General features: G+C 46.8%; 1 protein-coding gene across 2 annotated transcripts in view; it reads right to left on the bottom strand.

Annotated features, from left to right (window-relative positions):
- NPAT (nuclear protein, coactivator of histone transcription) overlaps positions 1-19,749 on the bottom strand; it is a 1,036,854-nt gene that overhangs the window by 625,052 nt on the left and 392,053 nt on the right. The gene's annotated exons all lie outside the window — the stretch shown is intronic.

The raw sequence follows: 19,749 nt of genomic DNA, 5'->3' as shown, positions 1-19,749 counted from the left end.
AATCTGGAATTTCCCGATGCTCCCCTGAAGGGACGAAAAGACCGGAAACTTTGACCACTCTGGAGGGCCCCCAAGGAACGCGCCGTGTCTGAGTCCTCTTTCATGCCCTTCAGGGCTTCGTCTACCTTCTCGCCGAAGAGGAGGTCTCCTTCAAAAGGCATATCCAGTACCTTGTACTGCACCTCCGATCAAAAGTTGCGATGTTCATCCGGAAGATGCTCCAGCATAGGAGCCAGCCGGTGCCACATCTCCCTGTCATATATGGCTACTATGGCTAGAGAATTGGCCGCTTTCACTGTGGTAGCACCTACCGACAGCACTTTTTTGCCAAAAGCATCCTGTCTGGCATCACTTTCCGGAGGAGGTTGTGCACTTGTGCTATGCCCTCGCCTTCCTCGCCACTGCCGTCGATACCACTGAGTCAGGAGTTGGTTGGGAGGAAAGGCACTTGGGGGTAGAGTCTGGGGCCTTCCATTTTTTCTCTAGATGACCCTTTATCGCTGGTTCCGAGAAAGGGTGGCGCATGGTCTGCAATCCCTCCTTCCACACATGATCCAGGATGGGTACTGAAAACACCAACCTTCTCCTTTTCCCCATGTGGTCGAAGAGAAAACAGTCCTTTTTCTCCTCTTCCTGGGCCAGCCCGAATACTGTACAAACCCTGGCCATCATGGTGTGAAATGACCCAATATCGTCTGGGGGAGACAGCTGAGCCGGGCTTCTTGGGGTTTCCAATTCTGCTTCGGACTCCCAGGTTGGATCCCTGGAGGGGGAAAGGGAGACAACTGACGAGGCTCTACTGTCCGAGTCCGAATCCATCAGCTCCCCTTCCTCACGGCGTGGAGCCGAGAGGTTTGCATCCGGCGGCACTGCCGCGGGGGTTGACGGCGGTGGCCGATGAGATGGGCCTGGGTCGTCGATCGACGACCTAGCCGGAGTTATTCGAGGTAGTCTGTCATCCAGTGTCATCAGCAACGTTTGCAACGTGGATAAGACTTCCAGCGACAAAAGTGACTGTGGACTGAGCAGAGGGGTAGAACCCGGAATGCTCCCGGAGAGAGGCCTGGTAACCCCTTGTAACCCTAGGTCTGCAGGGCCAGCTATTCTCACATCCTCGTCTCCCGAGGACACAGACAAGGCCTCTTGCTGCAGAAGTGTCTCCGGGAAAACTGGGTCGTATACCTCTGTGCACCAGGCCTCTTGAGGGATCTCCGGCGACGAAGCGATAGTCGGCTCCGTCGTCGACATCATAGTCGTCTGCAGTCCAGGAACGGTTGAGGCCAACTGTGCCAGCGGCAGAGAAGTAGTCGACGGCTGCCCTACCATCGATGACGGTGGTGGTCATGCAGGCCTATGAGGCGTTCCCGCCTTTTCTGAACTCGACCTGCGTTTCTCTGCATCTCGACCAGAGGTCGATCTATGACGAGCGCCCGAGGAGGATTTAGATTATTCTTTTCTGTCTTTCTTCGTTGAAGATGAGGATGACGAGGCTATCTTCGACAAAGAGTCCTTGCAATGGCCTCCCGATGATTCCCTCTCCGCCGGTCGCGATTTCTTCACCGGAGATTCCGACGATGTCGAGCGGCGCGAGGCCCCTGAAGATTTTGACACTGAGGCCGCGCTGCGCGTGGGGCCCACCTCCGAAGGCGGGTATGCCCCCGCTCCGTCGTTTAACCATGCCACAAGTCTTCGATTCCAATCTTTAAGAGTCTTCTGCCGAATGATGAGGGTGTAGACAATATATGCAATCCATATGTCTGTCCCCCTCGTACACCTTCTGCAACCCGCACGTGGCGCACGGGCGGTACAACGCTTTTCCTGACATCAGAAGAAACTGCAACAGCACAACCTAGACAAAATAGTAGACTACACAAGGTGCTCCCACTACTTTGGAAACGGTTGAAATCTGAAGGGAGCCGCGGGGCGGGGCATTTATACCGCTACGTCCTAGTGGGGCATGCGTGCGCGGCCCAAAACGGCATAGATAGGACACGAAAGTGTCGAACATTTTCCTATGGGAAACTGCTTTATAAGCTTACCGAGGGTTCCCACTCTGTCGACGGGGAATATTCTAAGCATGTGAATCCATGAAAGACCCAATGCTGGAAAACAAAGAGACCAAACCTGGTTTGGCGCGCAGAGCAAAACTCTAGAAGGACCTTTCCACAAAGAAATGGTGAAAAAAGAAGACAGGGACCTGTTTAAACATAGGAGGCTCAGACGCCATCTTGAAAAACATGGCTCCCGCGATTTAAAGTTACCAGAGCTACGAATAGTTTGCGGTCGGGAAAAATCATGGTAATTCGTTGTAAAATCACTGCCACCAGCCATTCTGAGAGTAAAGGGTAGCCTTTGACTGCTACATGAGTATCTAGACACAGGGGGATACTAAGTAACCCCTCCAGCACTCTATAGGAAGATAGGTTGTGCTGGGTCTAGGAATTTAAAAGACTGGTATAGTCAATTTCACTTAACTTACTCTGGGAAACAGTAGTTTAACCCAGAGAAGGTATTTAAACCTTAGGAAAGCCTGAAAAGGTTTCACTGTGCCACTGCACGGAGGGTGCTGTGTGACACAAATGAAAAGATGATGCCTATGGAGTTGGTTAGACTCCATAACCAAAGGAAACAAGAGTAAAACGCACATCAAAATACATGAGAGAGTTGGAAAAAGGGTCACACTCTCCAGGTAAAACAAAATCAAGGAAAGAAGAATCAAATGTAGGGCCACAAGCTGATTAGACTTGTGAGTAGTAGAAGATACAAGCAACTCTACAATGAGAGGCAAGTTCTCTCAGACTTTACAGTACCTTTTTATCTTGAAGAAAAAGTGCAGCAGGTGACCTTGGTTCCTGTGCAGCTCTGCAGATCTCACTATTACTGGGCCTCAGTCGTGGGGGGAAGAGGGAGGACTTCTGGGGACTCCTGCTCTGCAATGGGATGGTCACCGCTCTCAACCGGCAATCTTTCAATCAAGTGGCACTTCAGTGTTTCAGCTCTTCGGGACTACCGCAAATAGCAACACTGCAGTTTATGGCTGTCGAGATGGACTTTCCTTGCTTCTGGGGTCCCGCACTCTGTTGAGGGGACTCCGGCTCGCTCAGTCCTGCTTCCTGGGTGTCTGGAGGATCTTCCTGGTGCTCTAGGCCAACTTGAAAGCAACGCACACAATCTGGTGTTCCTCTCCCTGGCGTTTTGGTTTCCAGCAGCAACTCTGTGGAAATTCAACCAGCTCTGAGAAGAATGTCCATGTGGCTTACTTTGGAGTTGTTTGGTCCCACAAACTCAAGGGGAGAAGTTGCCCTTGCAGGGGCTTCTCTGTCGTTAAGGATTTGGAGATTCAACACAGCAGCAGGGCTTCACTGGGCAAACCAACTGTCCAGGAGTTGCAGCAGGCGTCCTCTTCAAGTTCTTCTTCAGTTCCTTCGTCCAGTGGTCGACTGTGCCTTCCAAGCCAAAAGCCTTGCCTTTTATTCAGTTCTCTCCCATTCATTCCAGCCTAGCTGTAAGTCACCCAGCAGGGTGGCTGTCCCTGCCGGACAGTCAGCCGGCCAATCACTACAGAGTGCATTTGGGTGTCCTAGGAGACTAAGCACAGGGAGTTTCGGGCAACTCCCTCACTTCCTGCCCACCCCAGACATGCTGGAGCCAGAGGCGGGTTTCACTCATTAATCCCGCCAAAGGCAAAGCGAACAATTGGACCAAACCTGGTTTGGCGCGCAGAGTAAATCTCAAGAAGGACCTTTCCACAAAGAAATGGCAAAAAAAGACCGGCCCCGTTTTGACAAAAATGGCACCCTTGGGTGCTTTATTTACTGCAGCTGCGAATGCAGCCCACGGTAAATAAACACCACGGTAGTGAAAATGAAATCACTGCCACCAGCCATTCATCGGGGAAAGGGTAACAACATAAAAATGTTACACGAGAAGTTAGACGAAGGGGATAAATAGTGTGTGCTGGGACTAGATAGTAACAAATGTAAGTAAAGTCAATTTCACCTTGCTGCTCTGGGAAACAGTAGTTTATCCCAGATAAGGTTTTTAAAGCTTTGGTAAATCTGAAAGACTTCCCTGTGTCACTGCACTGAAGGTGCTGTGTGACACAATGTAAAAGATGATGCCTATGGAGTCCGTCAGACCCCACAACCAAAACAAACAGAGTTCAAAGTCACTTTAGAAATACATGCGAGAGTGGGATAAAGGGTCTCTCTCTCTCCAGGTTAAAAAAATCAAAGTCCTCAAAATCCAGCAAAGTTGCTGGGGGTCTCTAAGGTGAAGGGAAATAGCACATTTATGAGAATTCTCCCCAACACTGCAGCCAACCTCCAAATTGCTGTGCAGGAGTCCTCCAGACGTCCTCCCTCTTGACCCCAAGACTGAGGCCCAGGAACACAGGATCTGCATCACTGCAACCAGACAGAAGCCAGCTGCACCACTCTTCTTCTATCCTAAATTACTGTTCTGACTTGGGGTACTTACCTCAGTGTCTGTAGCTTTGCTCTTCTCAGTCGAGACTTGCAGCAGCTGCTTTTCTAGAGTTGATTTCAGCTCTACCCTTTACAAGTTTAACAGCATGTGACCCCTACAGTGATTTTTGTTCAACAAACCCTTTAGCGTTGTGCAAGACTTTGCTATCTGTTTGAATCGCAAACTATCTGTATAGAATCTAGAGTGTGCCCCAATAGCGTCACCATGTTAAAGTTGAATCTAATAAGTGTGCCTTAAAAATCATCAGTGTTAATGTTGAATCTAGAGAGTGTGCCCTAAAATAGTCACTGTGTTAAAGTTGAACTTAGAAAGTGCGCCCTAATAGAGTCGCTGTGTTAAAGTTGAACGTAGAAAGCGTACTCTAATTAGCGTCACTGTGTCAATGTTGAATCTAGAAGATATTCCCAACATCAATGTCTGTGCCCTAATAGCGTCATTATCTTAAAGTTGAACTTAGAAAGCGCACCCTTGTAGCATCTCTGTGGTAATGTTGAACCTAGACGGTATTCCCCACATCATTGGGTGTACGCCAATAGCGTCACTGTGTTAAAAGTTAAATTTAGTAGGTAGATTGTGCCTGATAGCATACACTTCACTGATTACCACAATATTACACTACTACGCTAACTCTCTCCTATACACCACCATTCAACTAGAACACAGCAGTACTACGACGCATTCAGTAAAGCTGTTCTCATACTAACATGACCCATCAAAACACCCATCATCCTAATAAAACACAGCTAGCTAGAAAACACCGGCTGGCTTAGGCGTCTCCTCAGACCTAACGCAGCCATAACTCAGTCTGGTTGTCAACCCTCCAGACTGAGCACATTCAACTGATCTCCTCAGCACCACACCTACCGCTAAGAAGCAGCTCTCATGCAACAACCACACCGGCTGCACACATACCTGGTGCACGCACGCACTTTACGACTCCCTCTCTCTCAACTGACTTGAACTGCGGTTCCTGAGGGCGTTCAACCTACCAGCGCCTCGAGATCATATCAATGATACATAAGGGGCTATACAAATGCAAAATAACATAACATCTAAGAAATGCCTCAGCTCCATAGACTATGCTCCAATTGACTTTGGCTGTCCTGGCTTCCTGCAGACTCTTCTAGTACATTTGACTTTGATACTTACTGTCCCTCATAGGTGATAACTTGGTTTTTAACTATTATTGCTGGGAAAAGTTTTTATCTAGACTTCATTGGAAGATTTAAAGTGCTCACTTGCTCTGAGAACCTGTCCGGTTTAAACCTTTTTTCCTTCCTTTAACCTGTCTTTTCTACAAACCTCAGAATCTACGAAGAGTACTAGTGATATATAAATGCCATTACTGTCCTAGCTCGTTAAGTCACCTTAGGGTGTAGGACGTGTGAAAGAAGCATCTCTAAAAAGACTCTACTAGCTTAAGTATATTTGGATTGATACATAAAGAATGCTTATTTAAGAACTACTGTTAAATACATTATAACAAAAACCTTGAGTGCAAGTGTTACTTGGCTACTTGTATTTGTGGATTTCATTGCTACAGCTCTACAGCTCACATTTACCCCTCTTGAGATATGTCTCGCTGCTCAGTCACACTACCAACTTGTGTAATACAGGCCTGTGCCAATATGTGGGTTACCGACTACCAAGAACACAAGTGTTGTGTAGTCTCCCACAGGGTTACTACATCAATTCTTGCCTAACACTGGGTATCTATCTTAAAGTGTTTTGCAGCCTTTAAGAGCAAGTCATTGTACTGCAGCTGGTTGTCCCCCAGGGAATCAGCCACTGGTTGGTCGGTATGGTCTGGGTATTGGATTATGTATACTTCATCGTCGTCATAGTATTGGTATAAGACCCTTTTGTCCCCTTGGTCTTCTGGTTCTGTAAATCAGCCAGAGTCTCGTGAGCCTTCAGTGTCGTAATAATGTGTGTCCTGAGCCATGTCTTGATATAACGAGTTACTAGTTTGTGTAGCGCCCAGACGGGCTCTTTTGGCGTCAGACTGGTTGCTAGCTGCTTCGCCTTGAGGGGGGCCCTGAAGGTTGGGGGAGTTGATCAAAGAAATTTACAAAACTAGACATTCTCCTCATGACCCTATGAAGCTATTCTGGAGTCCACTGGGAGGAGCTTGGCAACACTGAGGGAGCAGGTGTAGGCAGAGGCTCTGCAGCATGGGGTGTGGGATATATTGACCCACTCGACAGCATTGCCCCACATCACTAAGCTGCATTTGCGCAAGAAGCAGCAACCTGGCTGCGCTGGCTCCTGCACGCACCAGGACCTCAAAACTGCGTTTTGGCAGCAACAAAAAGATGACTGCACCATCCTGCCTAGCACACTTCAGGCCAGATGGAACAAGGAGACACAATAAAAAAGTATTACAGTGTGTTCTGAAACCTATCAATGGAATCAAGTGAGAAAGCAGCGTTGCTTTGCTGCAAAAGCCAAAATCCCCTTGAAAAGAAACCATTTTTCATCTTTTAAAAAAATGCTGCTGTGACGCTAAATTCCCTCTGTTTCTTGAAGCCACTGGAGGTCAAGTGGGCGTGGGGTCCAGAACAAGCCGATGCAGTAAAGCAACTCAAAAGAAGCCTCTCACAAGCGCCTTGTCTAGCTTACCTTGTCAAAAACAAGGAGTTCTCCTTGGAGACAGGGTTCTCGAATACATGCTTGACAGCAGTATTATATCAAAAGCATGACAAGGTCAATAAAGGTATCTCCTATGCAAGCAAGACTACCCTCTGCAGAGGAAAAATTCAACAATTGTGAGAAGGCACTCCTGGCAACGGTGTGGGCATTGAAAAATTACCACCCGTTCATCCAGGGGGAACACATCATAGTAGAGACTCCCCACCAGCCTTTGCAATATCTCCAAAGTGACAGAATCCGGGCTGGAAATGTGAGTAATTCCAGAATTACTTCCTGGATTCTGTCAATGCAAGGCTTTCGTGTGGAGGTCAGATATGGCCAAAACAAGAAGAGTCCCCTAGCTCAAGGTCTGGCAGACTTGCATGATTGTGCCAGAGAAAACTGTCTCGAGGACGAAAGTCTTAAAATCCAGGACAACATGGAGGCATACCTGAATTCCCCGCACCAAGTCATTGAAGAAGACAATTGTGAGGGAAAGCCCACAGTTTGTGGACGGGGGCTCCTACCATGTTAATGTTAAAGGATATTTGTACCGCGCACTATCACCACCAGAGTGGTCCCCTGGCACTCTGGCGGCTCTAAAAGAGGAAGGGAGGGTGAATTAGTGAGGGGGAGCTGGAAAAGTGCAAGAAAGCAGTGATGTGCTGTTGGCATCCTCAGCCCGGTGGTTCCGTTGGCTGGGCTTGCAGTGTTTTCGGCTGGCAGTCCTCGTGTACTGATGTGCAAGTCTATGTGTGTTTTTTGTTTTGTTGTTGCAATGTAGTGAAGTTTGTTGCGCTGTAGGTTTGTGGTTGTTTTTGGTTTGGAGTTTGAGAGGTGTATGCAGAGGAGGAAATTGTTAGTGGAATTGATTAGTTGGCATTTCTATCTTGGATTGAGATGCTGGGTTTGCGTAATTTCCCCAGATGGGGTGTGGGAGCATTTCTGCACCTCTGTTCTGATCTGGGCTTGTCAGGTAATCACGGTCCTTTTCACATCAGGCCTCCACTTCCATCAGATTTCTTCATAATCTTACCAGTCTTCCCTTCCCACTCATATGGCCAGGGTACCTGCTAATGTCCACAACTCAGTGTGGTGATTGCTAATATTTGACAATTCTATAACATTGTGGTACCTGGTAGCAGCTAAGGGGCGAGTGAGGAAGTTGGGTGCGATTGGCTGGGGTTGTTGATTTGTCTTTTATGGGTGTCGCTTGTGTTCTATTTTTTCTTGGCGTCACCCGTCTAGGTGTAGTGGGAGTTTCTTGGTCCGTTCTGGGATTTGTCAGTGTCCTCTTAAGTTTAGTCATCCTTTTTCCTTTCTGTTGTTTCGGTTTTCAGTTTGGGTCTGTGGTGTTGAAGAGCCAGGTTTTTAGTAATTTCCTGAATTTTATGTGATCTTTGGTGTTTCCTATTTCTTTTGGGATGTTGTTCCAGGTTTTTGCAGCTAATGGAAGAAGGAGGTGCCTCCAAGTTTTTTCGTAACGTATGGTTTTAGCTCCAGGCGGATTGACCTGAGGAGTCTCGTTGGCTTGTAGATTATTTTCTTTTGTAGGAATTCTGCTCCTTGTCCACAGATTGCCCTGTGCGTTATGTACATTGTTCTGAAGGTGATGCAATGTTTTACTGGGAGCCAGTGTAGTGTTTTTCGGGCAGGAGTGATGTGGTCTCTTCTGTATAGTTAGAGGAGTAGTCTGGCTGCTGCATTTTGAATCCATAGTAGTTTCTTCAGGAGGTATTCTGGTATTCCAAGGTAGAGGCTTTTAGCATAGTCGATTCTTGACATGATAAGGGCGACAACAGTGAGTGTTTTGTGCGTGAAGGAGAGGAAAGGTAGGATTCTTCTTGCCGTGTGGAGGATGAAAAAGCATTTCTTGACTGTTGCATTTATTTGTTGTTCGAAGGTTAGGGTGTTGTCCATCAAGACTCCCAGATTCTTTACTAGCTTAGATGGTGATGGTGCTGTTCCCATTTCCGTTGGCCGCGGGATGGTGGTTTCGGTCTCTTGGTCTTTGGATAGGATCATGATTTCTGTCTTTCCTGGGTTGATTTTCAGGTTGTTCACATTCATCCAGTTGAAGACTTCTTTTAGACATTAGATTAGGGTTGAATGATCAGCTTGGGTGTCTTTGATTTTGTACATGATTTGAGTATCATCTGCGTAGTTGTAGCATGTAATGTTGTATTTTTTGAAGATTCTGATAACTGGAGTCTGGTAGATGTTGAAGTACAGTGGTGATAGTGAGGATCCTTGTGGTACTCCAGTCGTTAACTCGCAGATTGAATTTGAAAGGTTTAATCCATATGGTTTCTGTTCTGTCTGCTAGAAAAGATTTAGTCCAGAGTAGTGCTGTGTCTATTATGCCTATGTCTTCCAGTCTTTTGGTGAGGGCGTCATGGCTAACTGTGTCGAAGGCTGCAGAGAGGTCAAGCAGAATAAGGGCTGAGGTTGTGTTCGAGTCTGCGTTTGTTTTTAGGTCGTCCCAGATGTATAGTAGTGCTGTTTCTGTTCCTCTTGCGGGTCTGAAACCGACTTGAGCTTGGTCTAGCATGTGGTGTTTTTCTACATGTTTTTGGGTTAGTTTATATATGTAGGTTTCCAGGAGTTTTGCTGGGTAGGGGATGTTTGAAATCGGCCTGTAGTTGGAGGTCTTCTACGTCGCCACTTGTGTTTTTCAGAAGTGGTTTGATATATGCCGATTTGAAGGTCCTCTGTACAGTTCCTGTTGCTAGTGATCGATTTAGAAGGCTTCTGAAATATTCTGCTGGCGTTCCTTGTGCGAGGATTGATTTGTAGATGTCCGGGGGACAGGGATCCATGGGTGATCCTGCTTTCTTGCTGTGTTTTACCAGCAAGGCGAATGCCTCTGCTGATATTTCAGGAAAGTTTTTGAGTTTGGGCTGTGGTTATGTGTTAGGTTTGTTTGGTTGTATGTTGTGGTTGGTTGGTCTGATGTTATTGAATTTTTTTCTTGAAGTGGTCTGCCAAGTCGTTGCATAGTTTCTCTGAGTGGTTTGGGGTGTTGTCGCAGCCTGGTGGGTTTCTCATCTCTTTAATGATGTTAAACATTTCTTTTTGTGTGTTGGTGGCATTGGTGATTCGGTAATCATAATGCCTTCTCTTCGCCTTTGGAATTTGCTTCTTGTATGCACGTATTTGTTTCTGGAACAGTTTTTTTGTCTGGGTTGTATTCTTTCCTACATTCCAGCTCCATCTTTTCGTTTTCCTTTTTCATAGCGCTTAATAGTGGGGTTAACCATTTCGCCATTGCTCTTTTTTTTTGATGGGGTGAACCGTTTTTCTTGGGCAATCTTGTCAATTGTATCTGCAATCCATTTGTGTAGTAACTCCGCTTTCCCGTCTAGGTCAGCTAGCTCTAGTTCTTTAGTTGAGGGTTTGGTTAATTCCAATTGTTAGAATAGGTTGCTTTCTTTGACATGTTGTCAGGCTGAGAGGTCCTGTGTCCGCGGAAGCTGCTGAACCCCCGACAATCCCCCTGAAATGTAATTCTCAGAACTAGGTTTCAATTCAGCTCTGCAAACTACACCCCAAAGGGAAAGGGGGAAGTGGATAACAAAACAACACCAGGCTGACTGCGTCAAGGCTAACCAAAGCTGAACCTGCAGAGGATATAAGAAAAGCAGATACAAATCCTTTTATTACTTACTCAACCTTAAGAGTGGAAAGACTTTAAATCCTTAACTAATAATTAAGAATCATACCTGGTTCTTCTCTTGAAATTTCTTAGAGAAGCTTGTAAAGAAGCTGAAAATCTCTCTTACTTGAGACTCTTGAAATTCACAGCAACTTCTTAATTAGAGCAAACCTGAAAGGTTTTGCTCTTTGCCTTTTTTCCAAAAAATTCACTAGTTGTCCAGTTAAATAGTCTTTATCTTTTCTTTCTTTTTCTTTCAAACTTTTCTTTTGTTTTCAAACTTTTTACAATTCAATAAAGTTTGTGAATTCTTGAAGAAACACGTGCAAAACACACACGCGGATAATCTCAATTCAGAAGATTTGCACGTTTAAAACTTCCTGCGTTGAAGAACACGCGCACTGTAAGGAAAGCCCACGTGCAAAAAAACACACGCGCTTGTAAAAACACGCGAAGCAGAATTCATGCGCAAACGGAATCACGCGCATATAACACACGCACTTGTAAACTCCCGCTGATGAATTTCCACGCCTATTCACACGCGCCTTATAACCCACGCGCAAAAGAGTTCACACGCGGTCGAGTACACGCGTTAAAACACACGCGCAGGAAACCACACGCACAATTGAGTTCTTGCGCTGAAGCACACGCACTTGAAAACACGCGCTATAGAGTTCTCACGCGGCAAACAGATCCTCGCGCTGGGAAGCACACGCGCTAAGAAAACACACGCGCTATAGAGTTCTCACGCGGCAAACAGATCCTCGCGCTTGGAAGCACACGCGCTAAGAAAACACACGCGCAATAGAGTTCTCACGCGGAAAGCTGATGCTCGCGCTAGGAATTACACGCGCTGGAAAACACATGCGCTATAGAGTTCTAACGCTGCGAGCCGATTCTCGCGCTACGAATCAAACGCGATCGCGCAAAAGTTAAAAAATATAAATTCAAAGTTTAAATTTTACAAGTTCTCACTTAAATGTCATTAAGATAAACAGAGCTGCAGTTTAAAACAAAGTCACTTATCTCCAGCACAATTTCTTAAAGATCTTCAGAGTTTCCTGTCTTCAAAACGAATTCCTGACAGCTGATAGCTTCTCCTGAAACCCCCAAGAAAGTAGCCGCTCAACTGCTAACGCCTGAAGGATAAAATCCACCAGACCCAAGTCTAAAGCAGGAGCAGCCACTAAACACGTCCTCTCAGCTGGGGTTTAGATGATGAAAGGCAAAGAGTGACAGTTTAGAATGTTCATTGTTGTTCAGCAGTGTTTTCCAACCAATCAGAGCTGTCACTGTGAAACTCCATTTTGCCTTGGGTCAGAACCAGGATTCTGAATCAGGAAGTTAAGGCCAAACCAACTACAATAGAAAACTTCCCACCCACACAAGGCTAAAAAGGATAATAAAAGAGAAATAATGGGAAAGAAACTTGAATAAGGGAAAATAGTCTGAATAGGGGAAGGAAACCTGACACGTTTCCAGTTTCTTTTTTTGGTGGTTGTGAGTTTAGGAGGTTGGATGCAGACTTGAGTAGGCAGAGTGATCATGAATGGAATGATGAGTTGGTTGCTCCACAGTATTTGTATCTGCAGTGCTGTGGTGATGAGTTTTTCCTTGGCGAAAATTGCGTCGAGGGTGTGTCCTGCCGAGTGTGTTGCCCCTTTGACTAGTTGTCGTAGTTTCATGGTACTGAGTTGTTCTATCAGTGAGTTTTGGGAGTTGGCGTGACTGTCTTCAAACCAGATGTTGAACCCCAGGATGATTAGGTGTTCGTGGTTGATGGCTATGTTGGTGATGGCTTCTATGAAGTTGTCGACAAAGGTTGCATCATATGTCGGTGGTCTGTACACCAGGATGAATGTAAGGTTGGTTTTTGGGCTCGCTTTTAGGTGTATTAGCATGGTTTCGCAGTTGAGGATGCGGAGTGGGTCGTCTGTTTTTATTTTCAGGTGTTCTTTGAATGCTATTGCAAAGCCTCCTCCTTTTTTGTTTTTCCTGTTTATTTGAAGGCATTTGAAGTTTGTTGGAAGGCAGCTCTGGAGTGTGATTTTGTAGTTGTCGTCCAGCCATGTTTCTGTGATGAACAGGAGGTCGATGCCGTGGTCATCGAGTAGGTCGAAGATCTCTGTTGAGTGTTTTGACATGGATCTTGCATTTATTAGATTGCAGTGGAGTTTGGAGGTGTTGTTTGCTTTGTACTTTCTTGTTGAGGTCATCTTCTGATCGGTGTTGAGATTTCCTTCCTGGTCGATCTCTTGTTGGGGTGTAGGTTTCGGGGTGTCAGCTTCTTCAAAGAGTTCTTCTAGGTTCTGTCTTGGGTTTTTGTTTTCATCGGGTTCATCTTCCAGGAGTTGTGGTTGTCGATTGGAAGTTCCTCTTGCTTTGGTGATGTAAGGTGTTATCGCATCGGTTGTGTGTGTGTTGTTTTTGGTGTTGTTCATCCTTCTGTGTGCTTGTGTTGGGTTGGTTGATGTTTCTGTTCTAGCGTTTGGTTGGTTTGCTCTGCTGACCAGTTGTCTGCGAGGTATGGGGTTCAGTAGAGGGATTTGTCTCTTCTCTCAGTGGTGGTTCGGTTTTTGTTCCTGTCTGTGGGGCTGCGTTCTGTATTTGTGGTTCTTTGTTGCTGTTCCGGAGTGTTTGTTCTTTCTTCTCTTTTTCTTTCCCTCAGAATGGGTCATTTGCACAGCATTATAAGATTGAGAGTTGTTTAGTCTTTATTTGTTTGCTGATGTCCAGTTGGTTTTCCTTTGGTCTGGTTGTCTTGTGGTGTAATGCTCGATGTGGAGGGCTGTCCGCCATCTGTTTGGGCTCTGTCTGTAGGTGGTATTCCCGGCTGATGTTGCCGACTCGTTCAGTTGCTGTCTTGAGAGGGGTGGGGGAGGTGGTTAAGGGTTATATGTGTTATCGGTGACTCTCTTTAGTGTCTGTCTCCCTGAACGCGGTTCACTGCGGTGAGCTAGCTATATGGGTTTAAGAAGGATATCTGTTAAAGTGATTTTGAGGGGCGCAGCTAGGATTTATGCCTTACGAGGCGTGAGCCCCTAAACGGAGTGTCACTCCACAGTAATTCACTAATGGGTTCTGTCTCACTTTAGAGCGAGTTGGTTAGCGAAATGTGAGAGACCTGTATGGTGGGCAGGGGCCTATCAATGCAATCTAAAGGTCACACAATGCAATTTGGACACAGAACCCCTGCTAAATTTGAGAGACCTGCAAAGTGGGAGAGAGGCCTATAAATGTAATCTAAATATCACACAATGCAATTTGGACACATAACCCCTGCTAAAATTGGGAGACCTGTATAGTGGGAGAGAGGCCCATCAATGCAATCTAAATGTCACACAATGCAGTTTGGACACAGAACCCCTGCTAAATCTGAGAGACCTGTATAGTGGGATCTCTCTTGCATTATCAATGCAAACTAAATATCAAACAATGCAATTTGGACACGGAGCCATACTAAATCCGAGAGACCTGCACAGCGGGAGAGAGGCCTATAAATGCAATCTAAATATCTGACAGTGCCTTGAGGGTGTGGGAGGGAGAGGGGCAATGGGGAATAATCACACTGTCTAACGTTAGTTTGCTAAGTGGCTAGGATTCTAAAGTAGAGTTGTAGCTCTCCCTTAACCAAGGCCACTCCTACTTTACTGGTCCTTGTAGTTGATGGTTGACGGCTGGCCACTGGCTTCCTCTGCGGACACCTGCTGATACTTCCTGGAGCCGCCTTTGTTGGAGCTGCCCTTGGCCTTGGGGCCCTTAGCCGATGGGCTGCCGGGTAGAGGGCTGCCCTGGGAAGACCAGTGATGAAGGCTGAGAGGACCAATGAGAGCAGGGGTGGGTGGGTCAGGAGGCGGGTGGGAAGGGAAAGCAGGAAGAGGGCACGGAGTGGGATCGGGCTGGTGGGGGTTTTCAGAGGGCCTCGGGCCTGCAAGGTATCCACAAAACAGAAAGGCACACCAAGAGGGGCTCTCACACACCGTGCTCTGCTGGATGTTGACAACAACGGGGAAAAGGAACTGGTGGCCGGCGTTGGGAATGTCTGGGTGAATGATGCCCTGCAACCCTCCGCTGGTTAAAAAAATTGGAAAAGAGAAAAAATAAATAAATTAAAAAAAAAAAAAATCGGTCCCCGCAGCAGTCAGGTGTCAGAGTTGATGGCAGTTCCTCAATCCGGAATGGGTTTGTGGAGCACCTGGTTAATTGGAAAAGCAAGGGCATGCTATGTGCGAATAATAAACCGCTCAAACATGGCAAACTCATCCAAAATATTGATGATCTGGTCACCTCTAGTGGGATGACCATCTATTGGAAGAACATCAAGGGTCATACCAGAATAGAGGGGCCAGACAAAACTGGAAACGACCTAGCTGATCAGCTGGCCAAAACCGTAGCCATCCGAGATAGAGTCCCTGTTGGGGGAAATCCAGGTCACGGCTATAACTAGGTCCCAGACACATGCTCACAATGAACTCTGAACTGCCCAATGGAGTAAGGAGACCCCGGATGCTGATTTAATCATGGCACAAAAAGATCAGATTATTGGTAAGTTTTATTAAACACACCCTGAGAACTTTCCCCTGACGGATACTGATTAAATTGGGAAAGAGGACCTCAGGGTGTTGATGAAATGTACAAAAATGTTCTGAATCCAAGACGGTTTGTTGGTAAGGAGATCATCTGGCTGCGACCAGTGGGTGGTCCCTACCTCATTCCGAAGCCTGATGCTAAGTCACGCCCATGATGCGGCCACAGCCGGTCATCGGGGGTTTCACACTACTTTAGAAATCTTGCGAGAGGTTGCATACTGGCCACACATGGGGCAGGACCTCGACCAATACTTGAAGGGGTGTCTTGTGTGTGCACAATTTTAGCCAACTTCACTCACACACCGAGCTCCCCTCCAGAAGAGAGGGATGACACTGCCTTGGTCAGATTTACAAGTAGATTTCATCGGGTCTGTGATTCGCTCTTCTGGGGGGGGAACAAGTACATGTTAACTGTAACATACTTGTTTACCAAATGGGTGGAATGTCTCCCGGCACAAAATTGCAAGGCAGAAACAGCAGCTGCCCTGATGATCAATCACATCGTCTCGCTTTTTGGCATACCCCTGTCACGATGCCTGCCCCCGGAAAGCCACTTGAAGCATGCCCAAAAACCCCAGTTAGGGGCTAATTGGCTACAGTCCTGGCGCCTATGGCGCCAGGCTCATAAGAATAAAGACAGTCCTGGCGCCATGGGCGCCAGGCTCATTACTGAAAACTTACCTGATGCAGACCATGCTGCATACCTACCTGATGCAGACCATGCTGCATACCTACCTGATGCAGACCATGCTGCACGAAGCCACAAGCCAAATGAGGCTTAGAGGGACTATTTTACCTCAGGGACTCCTTTCCTCTCGGGTGGGGCTGTGGAAGAATACTTACCTGGGACTTCTTCCAAGGCTATTTAAGCCACACCCGGAAAGCCACACGTGCTTCGCGTTATTCTGCGTGCTGCAGCGTAACGCTCATCGTGCCTTCAGCAGCTCCAGTCTTCAGCCACGCCCGCTTCAGCCCTGGAACATCTGGAACAAGAAGGGGAGAAGGAGAAGAGATCAGAACAAAACCCTTACCTGAATCCTTGATCCAGCACATCGTCGATCTGGAAGAGAGAAGCCTTCACAGGTGCGTTGCCACGTACCTCGCCGCGCCGCGCTGAACTCACCATCCGGGGCTGCATTCCTTTACTCCATCGCGAACCCAGCATCTCCAGGCCATTCTTCAACACCTGGGGGAGACGAGACCAAATAGGTGAGCAAGGGCAATACAAACCACCCCCAAAGACTTACCTGATTACCACAGGGGGGTACTCACCTCATCTCGGGTCGGCGCAGTCAATTCTGCATCACCGCCGCACCCCGGCCCCTAAGGGGAAAACAAGGACAATACAACCTAACCCCAAAGACTTAACTGATTTACCACAGGGGGGGTACTCACCTCATTTCGGGTCGGCGCAGTTAATTCTGCATCATCGCTGTACCCCGGCCCCAAAGAGGAGAACCACAATAGACTTACCAGGATCTTACCAATTGCCACTTGGAACTCTTCTAGTGGTTTAAATCTGCAACCTGCAAGGAATCTGGCAGAGTGAAGATCAGACTTTTGAACTCTTACGAACGATTGGACTTTAGAGTCAATACTGGAACTCGCCAATTCCTCCACGCCAGTGAAGTAACTGGTCGTCTACGCGCCCCTGCGCTCGACGCAGGATGGAGAGCTCATCTTTCCAAATCATCAGGTGGGATTAAGAGGGGACTTCAGGAGTGTTCTGTGGGCAGACAAGGGGAGTGGGAAGGCGGGTTAACGCTCAGATTACGGGAGGTGAATTCCCCTTCTCCATTGCAGAAAGATATTCATACGAGTCCAACAAACGAAGCTAAGTGGGTCTGCCCAGTCTGTCATCTCGGCTCTACGTGTTACTCTGGTGGAAGCAACAGCGGGCCAGTCCAGATCGACGCCCCCGTGGGAATCAGGCGAGCGTAACATGCCCAAAGGATTGAGTCAGAACGAGGTAGGCACTTCACCAGCGAAGTGATGACAAAGATGTGGGAGATACTTGGGGTAAAAAGGAAACTTCACATTGCATACCGCCGGTCCTCTAGTGGTGGGGTTGAGAGGTACAATAAAACCATTGTGAGCATTTAAAAAACATTTTGTGGCAGACTCTGGGCCAAGTTGGGACATCCGATTACCGCTTGTCCTGATGGCCATCAGATCTACACCTTCTTCTGCAACTAAGATGTCCCCATTTGAGCTGATGACTGGACGAAGGATGGTGCTACCTCAGCATCTGCTCTATAGAACACAGGAGCAGACACTGATTAACGCCTCCACAACTCATGAGTATGTTGAGAATCTAAGAAAACACCTTCAACATGCTTTTGCGTACGCTCAGCGCAATATAGAAAGATCTGCAGAGGGGATGAAGACTCGGTATGATCTAAAAGCAACCAAAAAGGAATACCAAGTAGGAGACAGGGTCTACTTGTACAATTTCCAGAGGAACCAGACCAAAGAGCGCACATTTTTGCCTAGCCTGCGAGGATCTTTTGAAATTGTAGACAAAATCTCACCTGTCGACTACATAATCTGCATCCCCCCAAAGGCGAATTGACAGAAGAGAAATGGGTCCATATTAATCAACTCAAGAGTTGTCACCCTAGGCACACTTCGCAACAAATCGAGGAACCCAGAGAGAATCAAATAGAAGACATCGGAAAAAGGAGAATAAAGAAAAGAAGAACCAGAAGGGAGCCGATAGGATTTATAAATATGATTATGTAACGGAGTATTTTTCTTCATTATAATAATAATAAAGAATTTAGCATTTTTTATAGCACTATGAACCCTCAGGTATCTGAGCACTGCTTATTAGTACCCACGGTGTGTGGTGCTCATTTATTGACCTCGGAAGGATGAAAGGCTGAGTTTGGCCCTGCCAGGATTCAAACCTACGTCAGCAGGCTCTGCACACATGTCAAAGCGAGCACTCTACTCGCTGTGCTATCAAGACCGTTGTATCAATTGTTATTATTGAATGCCTGTATATCCCACTGCTGTCAATCCGATTGGTGGGCAGTTGGTGGGAAATTGTTGTAACCGGTTTGTGTTCTCTTTCATAGATTCGTATTGGTTGCGCCTATCTAACAAACAAGGAGGACTGCCGCGGCAACCTGGAAGGGAGAAACCAAAGGAGATCCGGGAGTGTCGCTCCACACTATGAAAGGAAGATCCGAGGGAAGGCAGGGGGTGTCGTTCCACGTTCCGTCGAGAGACAACAAGAGGAGCAGGATGCACCATTCTCTGATGGAAGAGGGACTCATACCGGACTGTTCCTGTTGGGGCCCATGGAGAAATCCCACTTGCCCGACTCTCCCTCGACTTGGAAGCCCAGGAGAAGTCGGGGGGAGGGGTGGGGAATATATTGACCCACTCGACGGTATTGCCCCACATCACTAAGCTGCATTTGCACAAGAAACAGCAATCTGGCTGCGCTGGCTCCTGTGCGCACCAGGACCTCAAAACTGCGTTTTGGCAGCAACAAAAAGATGACTGCACCATCCTGCCTAGCACACTTCAGGCAAGATGGAACAAGGAAACACACTGAAACAGTATGCCAGTGCGTTCTGAAACCTATCAATGGAATCAAGTGAAAAAGCAGCATTGCTTTGCTGCAAAAGCCAAAATCCCCTTGAAAAGAAACCCCTTTTCACCTTTAAAAAAAAGCTGCTGTTAGCTAAAGTCCCTCTGTTTCTTGAAGCCACTGTGATGAAAAAGGCCCCATCATGTCCAGGATATTTCACTGTGCTTCACCAAAACCAGGCATAATTCCCGAGTGACAGGCCCAGCCAAACCAACTCTGAGAGAAATCAATAAGCAACTTTCACTCGCACTGGAACACGTTTATTTATTCCCAAAAAGGATCCAGGCTCAGCAGTTCAAAGAGTAACTCTCTGAGCCAGGTCAGTGTCAAATGTATCTATGCTTTAGATAAAACTCCTGCATTCAAAGAAATGACAACAGCTGCAAAGACAGTGTGGGCATCTGAGGGAGCTGCCAAACCGAATTAAAGAAAGAAATGCTAGCAGTTTTTAAAACATGTGGAAAAAAGGGCTTTGCTGACTGAAGAAAACAAAATGGCCAGTTTAAAAATAAATTGTTGATGAAAGCCTGCTTACTTAGCAATGTAAAGGGATGTTAGTGGTGATAATACATACAGGCCATCTTCTTTCACAGGTTTGTTTTAATGCAGGACCCAAAATGAGAAATTAAAGAGTTTAAAACACATGGACTGGAGTTGCAAAAGAAAAGAAAAAAATACAGTTCTTACAGTTGCTAGCCATGAAACTTCCCCAAGGAAGGGAGACATACCATAAACGTCCAGGACACGAAACAGATAATTGGCAGCTTGAAAAATTTTGAATGTGC

This window comes from Ambystoma mexicanum, chromosome 7q (genome assembly GCF_040938575.1).
Source record: "Ambystoma mexicanum isolate Mex_15411 chromosome 7q, UKY_AmexF1_1, whole genome shotgun sequence".
Classification (NCBI taxonomy): domain Eukaryota; kingdom Metazoa; phylum Chordata; class Amphibia; order Caudata; family Ambystomatidae; genus Ambystoma; species Ambystoma mexicanum.
This window is presented reverse-complemented; position numbering and strand designations above follow the sequence as displayed.